This window comes from Molossus molossus, unplaced genomic scaffold (assembly GCF_014108415.1).
Source record: "Molossus molossus isolate mMolMol1 unplaced genomic scaffold, mMolMol1.p scaffold_m16_p_22, whole genome shotgun sequence".
Taxonomy (NCBI): Eukaryota; Metazoa; Chordata; class Mammalia; order Chiroptera; family Molossidae; genus Molossus; species Molossus molossus.
Window position 1 is genome coordinate 22,429,359 of NW_023425358.1, and position 20,729 is coordinate 22,450,087.

Below are 20,729 nucleotides of genomic sequence, written 5' to 3' on the forward strand. Positions count from 1 at the left end.
TAGATGTTGAGGGCGAAGAAAGGAGAGGAATCAAAGGTAACTATGAAGTTTTTAGTCTGAGCTGCTGGTTGAATAGAGATGCCATTAATTTAAATAAGAGTGAAGTAGGAACAGAATCTTGGGAGGGAAATCAAGAGTTTTGTTTTGACTATGTAAGTCTAATATGTCTGTCAGACATGTTAGTGAAGATGTTGAGTATGTAGCTATTTATACAAGTCTGGAGCTCAGTAGAGAGGTAGGTATTTGAGGCATAAATGTAGGAGTCATCAATTAAGAGATGGTATTTAGAGGCTTGGGACTGGCTGAGATCTCTGAGGAAGCAATTATAGGAAGAAAAGAGGGCAGAAGACTGCCTTGGAGCTCTTCAGCATATATACATATCTGTTCATGTATATATGTTCATGCAAGGAACATTTGTGTTTGAATGGGAAGCAAGTGACATTCAAATATAAACAAAATCATATTTCTCTGTGTGAGTCAGCCAGGATTCTTAGTTGCAAGTAACAGAAAACAAGTGTGACTGTTTTAATCAGAAGGTACCTGGATCTCAGCCATAAAGGTGCCACGACAACTGCTGTACCCTGGATGACTGAGCTGGAACCATCAGTTCTAGAGCTGGATTTTAGATACCATGATGAGCTCCACTGGCACTGATGATTGTAATAACTGGATGTTGCTGTGGCCACTGCCAGAGTAAATTCTCTTCCACTATTCTTTATGTCACTTGCTTCACATTCAAAGTTCTGGCAAAAAACTGAGCCTGCGTGTTGTGGAAAGTAATTATCTGGCCTGATTGTTTTCTGTCATGAGAGATATTTCCTACATTTCACCAAGACTCAGATAATGAATTGACCAAAACAGAAAAAGGGAGTTCAGATACCAGGCAGTTCAACAACCACCATAAAGAGTGTCAGTTTTGTGAATGTAATGCATGTGATTGTTTATAAATGCAGAAAGTTAAGCGACAAGTCATTAGAGGGCCTCCAAATGGGTCTCAAGAATAATATTTCATCCCTACTGACTTTCTTTTCTCATAGCCGGTTTTCTGCCCTGGGGCAGAGAAGAGATCCACTTTCCCTAATTTCTTTTAACCATAGCCAGAGAAATATAGCCTCCTTTGGTTAAAAACATACAGGTAAATAAACCCCCAGTTCAAGTACCTTTTTAAGTAAAACATGTATTAAAACACCGTACATATAGTTACCACCACTACACATTCAGAATTTCTTTAGAAAGGTTAATAAATCAGAACTGCTTATTCTGGCCCAAATATCTGACCACTGATTTACTCCAGATAAAGTCTATAAATTTTAACTAAAGATAACATATGCTAAAAAATTTCCCAGATTGATAAATTATATAACAATAAAATTATGTATACTCTCTGGCTATGGCTACCTACCTGGTAGAGAGAAGTATCAAGATTGTAGCTCAAAACATTATAGTTCATTGATCTGATTTTTATGTGAAAATTTGTAGCACAGTCATAGCATTCTTATGATAGAAGATTAATTGCTTGCTGAAGAGATGAAATATTGTCAGGTTAGCACCCATGTCCTTTAATAAGTATTAGTGGAAAATAATTGAATGCTGGACTTTTGAGTGCTAGATTTTGTTGTCTTCCTTCAGAGTGTTGACGTTTGTTCTGGCAGATAGTTAAGTTACTTGTAGATTGCGTTTTTCAAGGTTTGTTTTTAAGGTTTGTTAGGGTGAGTTTAGAGTGTACTTTGGGTTAGTTTACCCATCTTCTGTAAAGACATGACTTTTCTGAGGTCCCAACTGAATGTTTCAGGTTTTCCCTTCTGACTGGTTGGAACTTGAAAGTTTTGCAGCTCTGCCCTGGCCGGCTTGGCTTAGCAGTGAGAGCGTTGGCCCATGGACCAAAGAGTCATGGGTTCAGTTCAGGTCAAGGGCACATACCTTGATTGCGGTTCAGTCCTGGCCCTGGTTGGGTCATGTGGGGGAGGGGGGAACCAATTGATGTGTCTCCTTGAGCATTTAAAAAGAAAAAAAAGCCCTGGCCGGTTTGGCTCAGCGGTTAGAGCGTCGGCCTGCGGTCCGGAGAGACCCGGGTTCGGTTCCCGCTGAGGGCATGTACCTCGGTTGCAGTTTGTCCCCGGCCCTGGTTGGTCGTGCAGTGGCAGCCACTCGATGTGTCCCTTCACGTCGATGTTTCTCTCTCTCTGTCTCTTCCTCTCTCTCCCTCCCACTCTATCTGTACAAAGAATGGAAAAATGTCCTCGGGTGAGGATAAAAAAAAAAAAAAAATGAAAGTCTTGCTGCTCTAGTGAGTTCTGGCAGTTGTTCAGCTTATAGCTTCCCCTTGCCTTGCCTTGGAGTTTCACCCTACATTGGGCAACTTTGTATTCAGCCAAAACTCAAGGAGACCCCTGTGTTGATTTCTGGAGCATCTCTTCTGTGTAGCCCCCTTTGAATTCATCTTCTCCGTTTAAAAAAAATTTTATTTTGAATATGCCAGCTACTTTGTCCTCCAAACTTTGATCTCTGTCTCCTCAATTTAGCAAGATCATTGTTCTCTGTTTGGGATCCCCTTCCTGCTCTGTGGTCCAGAAAGTGTTTCCAGGCAGAAAGCCAGGATGGTCATAGGGTTCACCTCACTTGTGTTGTTTCCCTCAAAGTTCATATAGCACTATGCTGCCTATTGTCTGGAACAGTATGAAAACAGTATTTTTCCTATATTTTATCTAGTTTTCTAGTTATGCCAGGAGAGTAAGCCTGGATCCAGTTGCTCTGTCATGAACAGAAGCAGAAGTCTTACTAGAAAAATGACTATACCACTGAAACACATGAACATTAGTTCTAGCAGTTTGTGGTCCTTAAAATATAATCAACACAAAAATCCATGGTATGATGAAGAAAGGAAAAAAATCAAGATTAGCATACTAAAACAACAATAATAATACTAAACATATAGCATCAGTAATAGCAGTATTATGTGTGTGTATAATTACATATACAGTGTTTTTTTAATCCTCACCCGAGGACATTTTTCCATTTTCTGTTCAGATAGAGTGGGAGAGAGAGAGAGAAACATCGATGTGATAGGGACACATCGAGTGGCTGCCACCTGCACATCCCAACCAGGGCCGGGGACAAACTGCAACAGAGGTACGTGCCCTTAGTGGGAACCGAACCCGGGTCTCTTTGGACCGCAAGCCGACGCTCTAACCACGGAGCCAAACCAGCCAGGGCTAATTACATATGTAATTTAATCCTCCCAACAACCATATTTAGGTAGGTACTATTATTATCTCCATTTTATGGAGCTGGAAATAGGTACAGAAAAATGAAGTAACACAATGTCACGTAGCTTATATATATGGTGGATCTAAGATTAAACCAAGCTGTATTGGTCAAATAAAAATTGCCACCTTAGGAAACTGGTTAGGTCTCCCATCCATTTCAACTAAGCAGTGAATTATATTGTACTTAGAAATATGGCATTGTTCAAGAGTTAGTTGTTATCCCCCTTGCCTTTTTATCTTCCTACTCCAAATTCTGTCCCTGGGGGACTCTTTTTTTTTTTTAACTGAAAGTGTTATACATATCAGTATGTGAATGACCCCCAATTATCTTTATGGCTATAACTATAGATATATATCTTTAACTTCAGATCATAATTCCACCTACTTACTCCCTGTGTATCTCTTATGACTCCCTCAGACTCTAAGTTTCAAACTGAATTCAGTATTTACCTGTTCTTTCTGTAATCCATACCTCAGTGAGGTATTTCTTTTTCTAAAAAGTGATGAAAAGTTTTGGCATCATCTATTTTTACTTGTGAAATGTCTTTCAAGAAGGTTCTTTTTTCTGTTTCTGTTGCTGTAATTGAAGGTTTCTTTTTTCTTTATTGATATATTCCTACAGAAACTTATTTGGCCTTCCTGTATTTCTTGTTCTAGTCTTTCTATCCTTCACAATCCTTCCAGAGTTAGCATAAAACTCAAATAGATTTGCCAGTACCTTGCTTAAAATCTTGTGCTCGTTCATTATTGTATTCTAAGTCAGGAGTTAAGAACAAGGCTTTGGAGTTCAACTGACTTGAATTTCTTTCTGCTACTTTCTAGCCATGATACTTTGGGAATTTTTTTTAACCCTTTAGCCTTAATTTTCTCTTCTATAAAATGGATGTAATAATAGTCCCTTCTCACAAAGGCATTAGGAAGAACCAACAACAACAATAAAAATATAAAATACTTCAGTGCTTGGCACATACTTAATAAATGATAGTTATTATTAATATTGTTAAGATAGCCCAGCTGGTATGGCTCACTGGTTGAGCGTCAACCCATGCACCAAGAGGTCTCCAGTTCAATTTTTAGTCAAGGCATATGCCTTGACTAGGTTGTGGGCCCAATCCCCAGTGAGGGGCATGCAGGAGGCAGCCAATTGATGTTCTCTCTTATTGATATTTCTCTCTCTCTCTCCCTCTCCCTTCCTCTCTCTCTAAAATCAGTGAAGAAAAAATATTTTAAATAATATTGTTAAGATAATAGCATTCACAGTCCTCTAACCTTAACTCTACTATAGGTTGCCTTGCATTACAGGTTTCAGATCTATTAGGTGATATGCCAATGTGTCCCACATTTTCATACCTTCGTGTTTTGGCTTTCCTTTAATCTGGAACAGTTCTCCACAAACCCTTTATTTGCTTTTGAAAGGATATAGTACCACTGTTCCTAGAAAATATTTTTTAGTTATCACAGTCAAAATTAATTAGTCTTCAGGGCTTCCACATTCTTAATGAGATAATATGTGATGAGTTATTTCATTCTTCTAGTACTTAGCTTGCACTAAGTAAGAGTTTGGATTCTTAAAAAGTCAAAGGAATAGCAGGACCAGTAAGTGTTAGGAGCTGTTGTTGTTCTTATTTTTGTTAGTTGTGTATCTGTTTTCTCCTTCAATCTCCACCATACTGCTATCTCCTTCAGGGCAAAAATGATTTATTTTTGTCTCCTCTCACGGGGCCTAGTATAGTCCCTTGTATAGAATGAGTGCTCAGTCGATGTGTATTGACTTTTTAAATTTAAATTTTATTGTTTAAAATGTTTTATTGATTTTTAGAGAGAGATGAAAGGAGGAGGGAGAGAGAGAAACATGGATCAGTTGCCTTTTGCACGTGTCTCTACCGGGGATTGAGCCCACAACCTAGGCCTGTGCCCTGACTGGGAATCGAACCAGCAACCTTTTGGTACACCGGATGATGACGCCCAACCAACTGAGCCATACTGATGAGGGCAACGTGTGTTAACTTTAAAGCACTGGGGTTCAGCCTCTCTGACACTGCCTGATAGTGAGGTGGGTAAAGGACAGAGGTGATCCGCTCGCGATGTTGTGGAGTAGTTTCCTTCCTGAGGAATGGGAGCATGGTCCTGCATGGCAGAATTCTTACTGTAACAAGTTACTTTAGCTTTCTGGTCTTAGCAAAGCAAGGACTCTCTATACTCTGAAAGCACCCAAGTATGTAAAATATCACTAATGAGGCAAACTCAAATCTGCCTCTACCTTTATCCCTTTACTTGTCTAATACCTCTTTAGATATTTGAAAATAATTTAGACATCTTTAGGAATATTAATATATCTTTCAAATACTGTTTTATATTGAATTTAATATCCTACTTCTAAAACACAATAACTCTAAATAAGTATGAGGCTAGCTTTTTCAGATATTTACCCTATGATCAATGTCAGACATATCATTCCTTAGGAAATCTTGAAGAAATTCACAACAGTGAAAAAAGCTGTATTTTCTTCATTTCCTCTTTTTTGCTTTTTGTTCAGATTTGAATTGGCAAGTAGTTATTAAGGAAAATACTATTTTAATAGACCTTTACAATATCTGCTTTTAGGGAAGTGATTTGCGAAGTGCTATGTTATAAAATGAAAGAGCTGTAAAAATGTCTTTTAGTAGCTGCCGATCTGAGAAATTGTGTTCTTACTGTTTGATATTGAATCTTTGAAACAAAAGGCTAAATTACACCATTTTGAATTGTGTTAGCTTGGTAGCTCTATATAAATAATCCTAATGGAGAAAATCTACTGGTATAATAGTAACTCTTTAAATATTTCAGTTATAATTATTGATTCAGTTGGAGTAAGCAAAATAAATAGAGACACAAAGAAAAAAAAAAAGGTGATTTAAGATAGTACTGGTATTTAAAGGCTTCTAGGTAATGGTCTTCTATTGAGTGGTACCTATTAAATGAAAGCTGAAACACTTACCAGACAGCGGGGGAAGAAATGTCATACAAATAAGTGACCCAAAGGAACTATACTTAAAAATTTGAAAACCAATTTAAAGCCTTGTATCTCTTTGAAATTTTAGATTGATTCTGTCTTTCTATAGAAACATAAACATACTTTCTCTGTCTCCTTTCCTGAGACAGCCCACTGTTCTCAGACCCCTTTTCCCTCCAATTTAAATAACTTTGTCTTTTGTTCAGTCCAGTTACATCTGAACATGGGAGATTGCTCTTTAGTCCACAGACCAGGGTGGTATGCATATGGATTCACAGAAAAGCACCCCACAGATTAGGAACCATGTAGGTACCTTAATTTACATATGGGAAAGTGAAGCCTTAAGTGGTTTAAGATAGTAGTCACAAATTATGACTTACAGATGGAATGCAGACCTATAGGCATGTTTTGTTTGGCCTGTTAGGATGCTTTATATTTTTTGAGCAAAGGGTTAAAAATCAGGAAATTTTTAATTTCTTGTGAAAATTAGGGGATCTGGAATTGTTGGAGTGATATTGCTGCATGACATTAATTGACTGGAGTTACTCAGCAGCTACCTCTTTTACAGGATTCATGTATCTCCAGGTTAGCAATCCTCACAATTTTCTTTTGTCTTATACCTGATTTCTGTTTCACTTGTTCATTCACCTGCCTTGCCATTCTGAAAATGTTTGTTATATAGCAAGTCAGAGGCAGAATGGAAAGTAGAACCTTTCTCCTGACCCCTAAGCAGTTGTAGGTTCCTGCTGTCATCACTCAGGCATTTGTTTATAAACCCTGGGTTCTTGCCCTTCCATTGCCATTGACTCTCCATGAGGCATCAAACAGGTCACTTCTCTGAATTTAAGTTTTGATATCTGTCAAATGATCATAATAAGCATTTGATCATGTAGTTTTTTAAAAATCTAAAGGCTTATATTAAAACAGCCTCATACAGTCATAGTCAATATTTTGTTATATGCTAGATTGCTTAAAAATGCTGCTTCCACCATGCCCTTTGCTTACTATTAATACCTTCAATGCCCTGCATTCTACAGGATAAAGTCCAAATTTCTTTGCCTTACAATGTTTTCTACCATTTGGTTTCAACATACGTTGCAAAAATACCTTTCTTTGTGTGTAATGGAATGGAATTTCACTCATTTACCTTTCATTCTCCACCCTCCTTCCCATACCTCTCACTCCCCATTCTTTTACCCCCTAAATTCTGAGCACCTCTGCTGTGCCAGGCACTGTTTTGAGCCCTGGGGATTATAAAACTGAATAAGACAAAGTCACTACCTTGAACATTCTTATACTTAAGCCTTATATTTTAGGCAGGTCATTGTTTTGTATCTTGAATACATCTTACATATGCTTGCCTCCCTTGCTCACACTATTCTCCTTTTTCTCTTTCTTTCATTATTTATTCAACAAGTATTTATTGATTGCTTTTTGTGTCAGGCACTATTCATTGAGTGTTGGTATTAGAACAGAGTCCCTGCTTCTTTGGAATTTATGTTTTTGTGGGATGAATAAGACATTAAATAAATAAGCAAAATATATGTCATAGGGGTTTTGAAGTAAAATGTATCAGGGCAGGGAAGATAGAAAGTAATTGTGTGTGAATTGTGGTGCTATTATTTTAGAAGGAATGATGAGAAGCAGCCTTTCTTATATGTCAACAGAATCCTAAAGGAACTGAGGGAACCGAGAGGGTATCTAGAAGAACAGTGATTCAGGCAGAGGGTTCAAGTATATGCTTGACGTATTCAAGGGACAGTGAAGTGGCTAGTATGGTAGGGGCTGAGAGAGAAGTAAAAGATGAGTTCTGAAAGGTAGAGGGCTCCTGAAGGGGATTACTGGCCGTGTACCTTGGCCTTATGCTCTAGAATGAGTTGTATCTGTATTTTTAATTCAGACTCCTTTGACCATCTTTTTTTTTTTTTTTTTTTTACAGTAATTTCTCATTCTAACTCCTGGAACACTTATTGCCCACATAACTTATATGTTGCTTAACTGACTAAGGCAATGCCTGCTTGTCTTCTTATGGGTCTTGTGTTGTAGCTTCCTCTAGTATAGAGACATAGTCTTCATCCTACATGATGCTTTTCGCCTTGTTGGTACTTAATATATGTGTTTTATGAGGCTGTGGCCTCAGATATCAGCAATAGGAATTTGAAAGCAATGTCTAAGAAAGAAGTGAAAGGACTTGGTCATAGATTAGATGTAAGGAATGATGTTAAGGTTTTAGTTTGTGATTCTGGAAGGGTGACAGAGCTATGGACAGATAAAGAAAAGTTGGAAAAATAAACTGATTTGGGGATAGATTGATGAATTTGGTTTAGAATTTATTGAATTTCTCATGCTAGTAGGATATCCAAATTAAGCTGTATAGAATGATTTAGATATGTCAGAACATACACAGAGAACTGGTATTATTTGTGATTGCTGCCTACAATATGTAATTGCAAGAATATGGACAGCTTATTATTCATGTCTAGTGCCTGGAACAGGGGGTAAATAATAGATGCTTAAGTCATAGGCACTTCATAGGATTATCGAGAAGAATGGTAAGGTAGACGTGTAGCCATGGTGCACATCATGGAAAGGGCTTAGGCTCTGGAGTCAGTTTATTGTGGGTCTGAACTCCAGCCTCACCGCCTTCTATGTGTTGTCTTGTTTGAGCAAGTGACCCCTCTGAATCTCAGTGTCCTCATCTGGAAAATGAGGACCTTCCTTTCTCAGGGCTGTGAGATAATGGTTGCAGACATAGGTCCTGGCATAGAGTAGTGGCTTAAGAAATATTATCTATTCATTCAGCTATAATGGTTAATATTATCATTATTAAAAAGATAATGCTTTCACCATTAAATTTCAGACTGGTAGGCCTAGAAAAGATCTCAAAAGTAATCTGTTTCCATTAACTGTTTCAACTATTTTAGTGACATTTATAATATAGCTATAATATATAATATAGTGTTCAATCCACATCAGCCAATCCTGCCAGTGCATATAGAACTCTAAGAATAATGAGTGAAACGTTGGAACATTGGACTCATAGTATACCACTTACTGTTATATTTACTAGTTAATATTCTAGTAGCTTGTACTACTCTTTATAGTCCCAGCAATCAAAATAGCCACATGATATGATGGATAGGAGTTGATAGACATGTAGGATGACAAGTAATAGAATTATATAGTGTTTTTGTATTTAGAGATGTATCTCCTTAAATAGATGGAATTATTTTACAGAACATGAATGAAACTCAATCTCCATAGCAATATTTTTTATAGTAAGAAATAATGCTAAATTTAGAGCAGCTGAGTGTATTGATTAATTTTTTTTTTATCTTGTCAGATACCTCAAACATTTTTCTTCAAATGATACATTAAGATTTTGTAGCCTTTGGTCTAAAGTCCTTTCTTATTTCTTTTTTTTCTTAATGTAACTCACAAATCGAGGGACGGCTTTTGAAATGATTTCCTGATTCTGTAGGTCTCTTCTGCCTCTGATTCCTTGGGAGCTGGGTTACCTCTGAAACCTATGTTTTACTTTTTGCTTTGGAGCAGATGTCGTGGCACTAAGACCCAGAAACCATTTGCTCTATGTGGCTGGAGCTGGGCAGGCTGTGCTCTCGCACTGAAGGGAAGGAAGTCATTAGTGCAGACTGAGCTGTGGAGTTGGGTTCTTGCAGGATTTCCTTCCAGCCTTTCCCCACTAAGGTTCTTGGGAATTAAAAAAAAAAAATCTAAACACACAAACCAAGTTTTCCTATTTACAGTGTTTAGGGAAGGTAGGCATTTGGGGAGGGGCAGATCCTTTCCCCAAGTTATCCAAGAAGGAAGAGAAACAGCGTAAAGAAGCTCTGATTACAGATCTTTGGAATTTTCTTTGCTAAATTTTACAAACGAGAAATACACCCAGAATTTTGGGAATTGCTCCAGGCTGCGCGTGAGGGTTTGATTGCTTGTCTAATCTTTTTTTTTTTTTGAGAAGAGGAGAATTCGCCAAAAGGGGTTTGGATGGCAGAAGCCCGGCTGGGTTTCTGTAGCAGCTCGTGTTCTCAAGCTCTTTTCTGAGGAAGGGTCTCTGCAGCCGGCTGGGAGACCCCTTGCCACAGGCTCCTCTTGCAAGCTGTGGCCCGGGTGGAAAATGCCCCACTCTGGCAGGAGTATGCGGGCTGCTGGGACTTCCTAGCCCAGTGGGAAGTGTGTTCGTGGTTTGGGGATACTTTTCATTGAACGGAAGGCGAAAAGACTGGACACTCCTGGGCTTTTTCCCTTCGCAGTGAATATGGGAAAGAATTAGGAGGTGGGAGGGAGGCAGCATGACTTGCAGTCGCTGCTGCCCTGCATCTGCCCCCAGCCCCCAGCCAGCATCTTGATGTTCCACGTATCGGCTGTACAAATATGATGAAATGGCAGCCCCGGAAGAAGGTAAGTGTCCCAGAGTGGGGACGGGCCCTGATGCCCTATGCAGGGAAGGGTGACAGGGAGTGGTGGCCCTTGAGTCCCTCTACCCCTTCTGTAGTTTGCTGGGCTGGCTGGTTCAAGCAGCTCTGTCCCCTTAGGGACTTGTGACACCCCCTGAGGGATGAGTTACCAAGTCTGATCTGTGTCCACTGCCCGCTGAAGTTTTTCCGTCTCGGTATGCCTGGACTGAGTCTCAGGGGTGACAGCTCAGAAACACCCGTTGGCTTTAGATGCTCTGTGGAATCAGGGACATAATTATTAGCTTTGCAGGAGCCAGCCAAGAGCTGCCAGGGTCAAAGACTTGGTAACGCCCCATTCTCTGGGGGCCATTTGGGGCTGTACCCCTGACACATTCCAGTGTCACTGCAGGTGGGTGTTGTAGCACCTACTTCCCCAAGGGGTTAATAGGCTCCAAGCTGCTGGCAGCCGCTTCCCTAGGGCCCCGCTGGGGGGCGAGCATCCCCAGCACAAACCTCCCAGCAGCTGGTTCCCGGGCAGCCGAGCTTCGGGGCCTCCTGCCTCAGCGCCTGGGGCCCAGCCCAGGAGGGCCTTCTGCTTTGGGGGCTCCCCGGCCATCGTGTGGGCCTGCGCGAGTGAGCGCACTGGCCTTTGTGCACGAGTGTGTGTCTTTTGCGTGTCAGCGTGCACCAGCGTGTGTGCATCGATCGTGGAGAAGAGGGGGAGGGGGCACTTGCTTTTTGCAAGATTATTTCCTAATATGGCTCCTTTGTTGAGAACTCAAGAAAAAAAAAAATCCAGTGGTTCTATCAAAATAAATTGCTATTGGTCCCAGAAATAACGTTTCTAAATGTGGGACTGGTCCCTACCCCAGGACGTTCGTGGAGAAAGACAGCTTTCTTCAAGTTGTTGGCGGCTGTAGGTTTGGCTAGGGCTCCCTTTTGCTAACTTGTCTGACTGGCGCTAACTGTTAGATGAATCCAGTGGTTCACTGCACAGCAGGACCTCCCCCTGTCCCCCAATACCTCAGTTGGCCATGGTTTTTATTGACATTCTTCAGAAGGAAAACATTGCGAACTGAACATGCTGTGCCCTTCCCCAGTAGAGACCTGTCTCTGTTAGCAGCTGCCTAGTGTTTTACTTGAACTAGCTAAACTGACTCTTTCTTTGTGGCATGATGTGTGATACCATGTTTTATATCAGAGCTGAAATAGAAATCATGTGAAATGCATGAGAGGAAAACTGTGCATTTGTTTTATTACTAGGGAATCTAACCCTGCTTCAATATAGCCTGGTGAATTGAAAGGTTTTCTTTGGTATCTAATTGATACAATTTTGATTTCTAACACAAGTCATTTCTACCTCATCCTGAAGTAAGAATCTGTCATGTATTAGTTTTCATCATAGAGCTTCTTTCAGTGAAAATGTTTTCATTTATTTTAGTTAAGAGATCCATGTATCTTTCCCCCAGATCCTCAGAGAAACCAGAGTTAGGATGAAGAAAACCCATAGAAGAAACCATATAATTAAGCAGTTTAAACAGCTGCTGTGTGTTCCTGAAGCCCCACCCCTCCATTTCTTCTATATTTGTAAATTGCATATTTATGAGTACTTTTAAGATGTCTGCAAACTATACATTCATAAATGTCTGGGTTTTTTTTTGTTTTTTTTTTAAACCAATATGCAGTAACTCATGTGGTTATGTCTGTGGAAACCCCTCTGGGTACTGGTATTGCTTGAACCATGGAAGTATTATTCTTGGCAGTCAGGTGGATTTCTGGACTCTGGAAGATTCTGTTTCAAGTGTTAGGATTCACTCGGCAGTATTTACTCACTCTCTGATGCTTAAATTGCTATACCAGAAGGTTGTGTTTATTCACTGTATTCATAATCCCAAATCATATTGTAAGGATCCAGATCTAATCCTGCAAAGTTCATAGAAGATTTAAAAAAAAGCTGAGCCATCAAATATGATTATTTGGTGGGGGCTTGAGAACAATTCTTTAAAAAACAAATTTATTGTTGAAAGTATTATAGATGTGCCCCACCCCCCCGTACTATTTATGCATATATGTATATAAGTTCTTTGGTTTATCTCTTCCTATCCCCCCCCCCCCCCTTCCCTCTGAGGTTTATTAGTCTTTTCCTTACTTCCATGTCTCTGGATCTATTTTGTTTGTCAGTTTATTTTGTTCATTAGCTTCCACACATAAGTGAGATCATATAATACTTGTCTTTCTCTGACTGGCTTATTTCACTTAGCATAATACTCCCTAGGTCCCTCCATGTTGTTGGGAACAATTCTTGTTTCTACATTGGAAATGGAAGCTTCCTTGACTCAATATTAAACTCTGGTAGGGCACTAGTAAGTCTTTACAAAGATTCGGTTTATTTTCTTACTCTTGCAAGAATACTCATATGGTCATATCATTGCCTTGGTTTCTGGCTGAGTCTGTTACCAAATTTGTAGTAGTACAGTCACATGCCATGTGTTTTGCCAAACTGTTTCATAAAAACCATTTACACTACAGATGAAAAGTGAGATTGAATTGATGTGATTTTAACAAAGCTAGGGAGATCATCCACAGAATGCTGCTGTAAGCAACATTTGTCTGTATAGCTGGGCGTCATGACTAGGATTGGTTGATAACTTGCTATCATGGTGCCCGGTCAGCCTCTACTTGTGCTGGCTTTTGTTCATTCTAGTCTTATTGTAAGAAAATGACCTTAGGTTCTAGGTTTCTTTGTTTCTAACTGAGCATGCAGCTGGGGTATGTGATTGAAGGGGAAGGGGAGCTCTTCACTCTGCTTTTCTCTGTTTACTTTTGGGTTAAACTAAATACTAAAATTCAGAATGTGGGCTCTGGAGGATTCAATTAGGATCTGCCACATTTTCACAAAGCAACCACCAGAACATGACTAATCGTGTTCCACCTTAAGAACAAGTGAGGAGCTTAGGACCCAGTCTTCCGGAGCACAGTGGGCCTCCCACCAAGAGCCCTGTAATTCCCCTAATAGCAAGATTCTGTGTACTTGTGATTGTGCCCTGGTAAGATTGGAATTTAATATCATGCAACTAGCAGGTACCATTTTTTATGCACCTGCTCTATGGTATGCATCTCTGCTTGCTCTATATCTATCTAATGAAGTGGTAGGGATTATAAGGAAATAGATTTGAAGAGGTGAAATGACTTACTCAGAGTCATATAGCATGGCAGCATCAGAGCTAAGATTAGACCAGGCCTTATTTACATCAGGACATGTGTTCTTTACCATCGTACTTGGGGATTTTGATGACCAGGGCTCTTTATCCAAGAAAGATAAAGAATGAGAGCTGAGATGATCCTAGTATATGAAGGTCAGCTGTAGCTTTGCTTCCTCATTTCTAGATACCAGGACCAAGACACTCTTCTTCCCTCCCCCTCTTCTTGAAGAAACACACAGATTTATCTCCCTCTGAATTCTTGGAGCATTTAGAATCTATGCCCTTTTAGGCTGATGGTCTTTTATTGATAGTAACCTTTATATCTATGTATATATCCTGCTGCTCAATTATACTTCAGGCTCCTTGAGTATAGGAACCATATCTCACACCTCTTTTTTGGTACCAAAGATACTATAGTTTCTCGATAAATATTTATTTGATGTAAAAGTAAATAAGCACTATTACTTTGTAAAACTTGTATTTTTAGACTTTATTCTAAGAAGTGGTATGAACTTTATATGTAAAAAGGTTCAAAATATTTCAGTTGATTCATAGATACTAGACCGTAGTGGATTATTAAAGAAACCAGAATATTTGGGCACTCACTTCTAATCTTTTGTAGACAACATCGGAGAGGGAGTGGACAGGTACACTTTCCATAAAATTTCCATGACAGTGATTGTTAAGACATACCACCAGGTTCCAGGCTCCTGATCCATGTCATGATCCTTTAATTAACATAACCTTATTGGCCTGGCAAAATGTACTTTCCCCTGTTTTTACATTAAGAGGTTATCATGCAGCACGTTATTTTTATCTTGTATTTGCAGAAATGATAGTAATTAAAATGCTCATCTCATAGCAATGTGTTTGTTTACAATTCTGAAGTGATTGATTTCTGCTCTTTAAAATCCAGGGATTAGTATCAGATAACACTGTGTAAGTAAGACTGCAGTCAAAACCTTCAGGAAAGCTGCTGCTGATTGGATTTTTTATTGCTTATCTAATGTTATTTTACTGTTCACACATAATAAAAGATCATTAATAGGAATATGTCACAGAAGCTACATTAATAATGTAATTTTAGAATCATGATGTATTTATCTTGTTATACTTGTCACATTAATATAATGTGAATCTGGCTTCTTAAATGACTTCTCTGATGGAGCTTCATTTAAAAAGCTTGTTTGGAAGCTCACTTATAAGGATTTTGTTCTATAAATTTGTGTCTTGGAATAGCTTATTACTTTTACAAAAGAGTGCATTTCAGATCCCTGCACTTTCTCTGTGATAAAGTATTTTCTTTTTGGATTAGGAAGCTTAAGTCTCATATTTTAATACAGCTATACTAAATTACTTAGTTACCTGCCTGAATGCTGTGCTAGTTGGTATTATTAAATTATTCACTTTGGGCCACATTTTGTTTAATAGTGTAAAATTAGACCTAAAAATAATCAAATATTGTGGACAAAAGTAGTTTTACAAAGAAGTCTTAGAAATCCTGTGATAAAGGTCTTTCTACAAATACATTGTATATACTATTCCCAGATTAGTGCAGCTAGAGACCTAGGTTTTGGTTCTGACAGTTCCCATGATTTGTGTCCTTGGGCATGTCATTTAATCTTTCATGTCTGACTCCTCACTGTTACAGTTTAGCTCCTCATTATCACTTTTATCACTTGCTGGATCTATTGCAAATGGCATCCTAATGATTCTACCCCCCTCCTCATTTTTTAAATTGTTTTTTCTTCTCTCCTTTTTATTCCTTTTAGAGTAATTGTTAAAAACACACACACATCTGCTCACATTATTCACCTTCTTCAAGTCCTGCCAAGTTTCTCCATTGGCTAGTATAGGTCTCCAAAATGGGTAAGTCCACCTTGACTTAGAGGTTGTACAAAAAATGATTGGGTTATGGGGGAAATATGAGAACTTCTGTTTTTATGTATTTTTAAATATAAAAGAATAAGAAATAAATTAAGCTTTGCTAATCTATCAAGATAGTTTGACACTTGTGTCCTCATTTGTTTATAGTCCACAAGGAGTTTTTAGTGGTGCCCACTCACTGTTCATGTTACCTTCTGTGTTCTGTGGTATAATGCAGTTTCTATCATTAAAGTTTTGCCTTAAGTGATTAATTTTATTAAAGAGAAGAAGGAGAAAAAAAGAATGTAGCATAGGTTACATAGTGATGAAAAGGATGGGCTCTGAAGGTAGACTGCCTGAGCTTGAATTCCAGTTCAGCCTTTCAGTAGCTGTGTAGCTAAGTTACTTAACCTTTCTGTACTTCAGATGTCTTATCTATTTACTGTTACTGGCACCTAGCTCTTAATGTGACTTTGAGGATATAATGTAAAATACTACTAGGAGTGCCTGGCACATAAATGTGCTTACTACATTTTTCCTGTTGGTATGATCGTACCCTACAATCTAGTTGGATATGGTTCACCAAGGCTTCTGTGTATTTGCATGTACTTCTTCTTTTGCCTAGAATACATTCTCCTCATACTTTACTTTACTTGTCTTCCTTTTGTCTCTGGTTATGCCTTAAGAACTAATTCAACCTTCTCTGTATGAATTCTCTAATTGGTGGGCATAGTTGGCTACACCTTCTTTGATCATATTTATATGGACTATGGTCATAGCCCTGTACTGTAATTGTTAGTATGTCTGTCTCTACCATTGTAAGTGTTTTTTTCTCCCTCACTTGAGGTCTTTTTTTTCATTGATTTTTTTTTTTTTTTTTTTTTTAGAGAGAGTGGAGGGTTGGAGGGAGGGGAGGGGAGAGAGAGAGAGAGAAACAGTTATGTAAGAGAGACACATTCATTGGTTACCTCCCACATGTGCTGAACCTGCAACCCAGGTATGTGCCCTTGACCAGGAATTGAACCCATAACCCTACAGTGTGTTGGCTAGCACTCTAACCATTAAGCAACACCGACCAGGGCCCATTGTAAGGTTTTGAAGGATAGGCACAGAGTAGGAACTCAATGAGTGAATGCATTTATGGACAGTGGTCTTTAACCAGTTGGCAAGATTCTCTGACTTGTCAATTATTGGAAATGCCTAACTTGCAAGCTTATCTCTGCCTGTTTCTCATCCTTTTAGAACACCATATTAGCTATGAGTAAGGGTAATAGGGATAATATTAACTGTGCATCTATTAAAAAATAAAGTCACAGCCCTGGCTGAATTGCTCAGTGGTTAGAGTGCCGGCCCGCAGACCAAAGAGTCTTGGGTTTGATTCCAGTTAAGGGCACTTACATTAGTTGTGGTTCATCCCCAGCCCTGGTTGGGGTCATGTGGGAGGCAACTAGTTGATGTGTCCCTCTCACATCTATGTTTCTCTCCCTCCCTCCCTCCTCCCTACTCTCCCTCCCTCCTACTCTATCTGAAGATAAATGGAAAAGAAAATATCCTTGGGTGAGGATTAAAAAAATAATAATAAAGTTTTTAAAAAGTCACAGTTATGAGATGGTGATTGTACATTGTGGGTGTACTAAATGCAACTGGATTGTACACTTTAAATGGTTAATTTTATGTTATATGAACTTCACCTCTATTAAAAATAGTAGAAAAAATTATAGTTATTTTTGATGTATCTCACAACTTATCATGAGACAGCAATGCAGCGACACCATGGTTGTAAAGAACTGGAATAAATCTTTATTTTCTTCATTCCTAAATATTTTTTATTTTGTAAAATTGGTAGGGAATGGCCATCTATAGAAAACTACTTCCAGGTATATTTGAGAAGCTGAGAATGGTTGATAGACTTGATAAGAAGCGAAGGAAGTCAGTGACGAGGAAATTTGATTTGGCACCCTTACTGTTCAGGAGCTAGCCAGTAAGTATTGCCTGTGTGAGAGGCTGCAGAGTTTAATTAGCCCAACTTCAAGAGAGGGAGCCAGCAGCCACCTTCATTTTGCTAGTCAGTCACGATGATGACATGCTCTGGAAAACACAGCAGAAGCAAGAGAAAACCTGAAATCTCTGTCAGCTTCAGCTTCCACAGTGAATTCATATCATTAATGATAATATTAAGTCTTAGCTTTAAGACTTTTTGCTTTATTGACGTGCTAAAACCATGTAGTTTTATTTGAAAGCTATAAAAATTATATAATTTAACTGACATTTTCAGGTTTATATGAGCTTTTGTCCTGAACTTTGTTAGTCCCCCCTTTTAGTATTTTTTGTAGCTAAGAGAAGTATTCTTATCTACAATAATTGAGTCCTTTAATTATGTACACTGTTACTTAACCTGTTAATGTTCTGTCTTTGTTATTTTGCACATTCTGTCCTTTTAGCATGTATTTTAAGGAAAGACATAAAACTATCTTTTGGTTTATACCTTTTATGTAATAAACTTAGCATTTCTAGAAAAGGTACATGAAATAAGTTTGATGGCAGTTGTCAAAGCTGCACATACGTTTTTTTGGTGGTAGATGTCTCTCAGTTTGGACTCTTAAAGGACTGAAATTTCTTTCGCTTATTTCTGGTTATGTAAGCCAATGTCCATTCATGAATGCACCCATATTTCCAGCATTATTTAATTTGTGAGAGGAAGTATTTCAAAATTGCATCATGGTAGAGGACTGAGACAGACATTGAAGAAATTCTGAGTTAGAGAGCAGTTAACATGTGGAATAGGGTCAAAATGGAGTTGGGAGCCAGGAGGTCATGTGGGAACACATTGTGTTTGGATAAATATTCTCCCAAACATGCAATATACCTAGACTTGAAGCTAGCAATGTGATAGTGGGGAGTAGGGAAGGAAGAAACCCCTAAGGAAACTGTGTTGCACATCATGCAATAACTTTGTTATAGCCTATATTGGCATAACAACACTTATTACATTAGTAATAGTTTCTTTTTAAAAAATGGGTAAATTATTCCTTATTTTGACTTATCCAATATAGGTGTTCTTTGTCTTAAAGAAAATAAAAAAAATATTTTGAATCAGAAAATAGACTTCTTTTATATAACTAAAAACCTTGAATGTCTATTATATTTATCTGGATTGTTATTTCATTGCTCTGATAATTAATTGTTAAGCATCTTAAGCATATTTTATATTTTTAATATTTATAAATGAACATAACAGAAATGCATAGACACATTTTCAGGATCATGCTAAATTATGATATCTGTGAAATACTCTATGCTTAAGCCCAGATCTAGCAGATCTTTTTGGAACTGTTTGTGGAGTTGAGAGTCTCAGGCATAAATGAGATTGTTATGTTTTTGAGGAGTAAAAAGAAAATGTCATAGTCAGGGGTGGTGGACCCATGATCGTTTTGGTGGACTTTGGGTCTTATTATTTAATAATAATAATTATTTTTTTCTGACAGTGTGGGCTGGAGAATGAAAAGATAAAATGCAAATTACTTTATTTTATTGTTAAGAATTTTGGTAAAGATATTAGGTTGAACCATGTGAAATTGCTAATGTATAACCATTTTTTACCTGCAAAAATAGAAATTCACTATGGTTCAATTAATATTTGGGGAGTTAGGAATGGTGGTGATAAATATTGAAATTAAGACTACAATGTGTTTGAGGGATTAATTATGAATTTTAATATTCCATAGTCACCATGGTTTCCATGGAAAAATTGCTACACTAATATTTAATTACCTGTGGTATTCTTGTGAATTTCCTGTTAACTCAAATTTAATTCAACTGCCAGCCCTTGTTAAATTTCAACCATTTTTTTATGTGAAAGTTTCTAAAATACATTACACATTTTCTGCCTTCTTGCACAGAAGGTACTTAGCATGATTTAAACTTCTCCTGATTACTCAAGGTTATTGTCACAAACATGAATTTTTCTATTTCACTATAATATAGCAACATTATAGGAGCTTTTAAGGAATGTAAGATTATTTGTTATTCTGGAATGACCTCACATTGCCCTTTTGTTTCTTTTAAAATACTTTCATGTCTTCTTTGTACAATTTTTCTTTTTCTTTACATGTTGCCCAAAGGATTGCTGCTGTCATGCGCCTACCTCTTGCAATTCTGTTTTATATGTTTCCTCTCTGTGGTGGGTAAGATATGTCACTAACTGAGCCATAGCTGTAACTGAAATGAAAGTAAGTAGACACTGAATGAGGGTTTCTCTTAAGAATATATGAACTTTAGAATGTGAATTGTGGCTTTCATTTTGACTGCTTAGGGATTAAAAAAAAAAAAAAAAAAAGTACCTTCTGATTTGAGGCTGGGTTTTAGATAGTTGAGATGGTTAAATTAAGTGACCTTTTTATACGTGAGGTATTTATTATACTATTGATTATTGAGAGATATAGTTGAGGATGCAGTCACAGAGACTGAATGATTTGATAAATAACACTGTAGTTTTCTCTTTTCCGACTTTACTTTGGTGTATCTAGCTTGGCTTTCCCCCTCCCCACAATAACTTGTTTAAATATGTACAAGCAACAAAATACTGTGTGGAAGGGACTAGTATTAGTGGTATATGTGAAAGGTAGAATTGCATACTCTAGGGAGTATATGTGATTGTCTTTGAGAAGAAACAACCAAGGAGTGTAAGATTTATTTAAATATTAATTAGTTATATATTAATTAACCAAAACATTATTTTGATTTTTATTTATTTTTGTTAATCCTCAGCCGAGGATATTTTCCTTTTTTTTTTTTTTTAGATAGAGTGGAAGGAAGGGACAGGGGTAGAGAGAGAGAGAGAAAGATTGATGTGAGAGAGACACATCGATTCGTTGCCTCTTGCACAACCCTGACAGAAGCCAGGGATCGAACCTGCAACCCAGGTACGTGCCCTTGACTGGGGATTGAACCTTCAACACTTTAGTCCACAGGCTGACACTCTAAC

The 20,729-nt window shown here is 38.1% G+C and overlaps 1 protein-coding gene and 1 long non-coding RNA gene across 2 annotated transcripts in view; both read left to right on the top strand.

The window, feature by feature from the left end:
- LOC118640270 (tetratricopeptide repeat protein 28-like) overlaps positions 1-20,729 on the top strand; it is a 322,295-nt gene that overhangs the window by 146,296 nt on the left and 155,270 nt on the right. The gene's annotated exons all lie outside the window — the stretch shown is intronic.
- On the top strand, positions 15,403-19,971 carry LOC118640273. Its single transcript, XR_004961346.1, has 3 exons — positions 15,403-15,748; positions 17,592-17,726; positions 19,867-19,971. It is a non-coding gene; the product is annotated as an uncharacterized LOC118640273 (long non-coding RNA).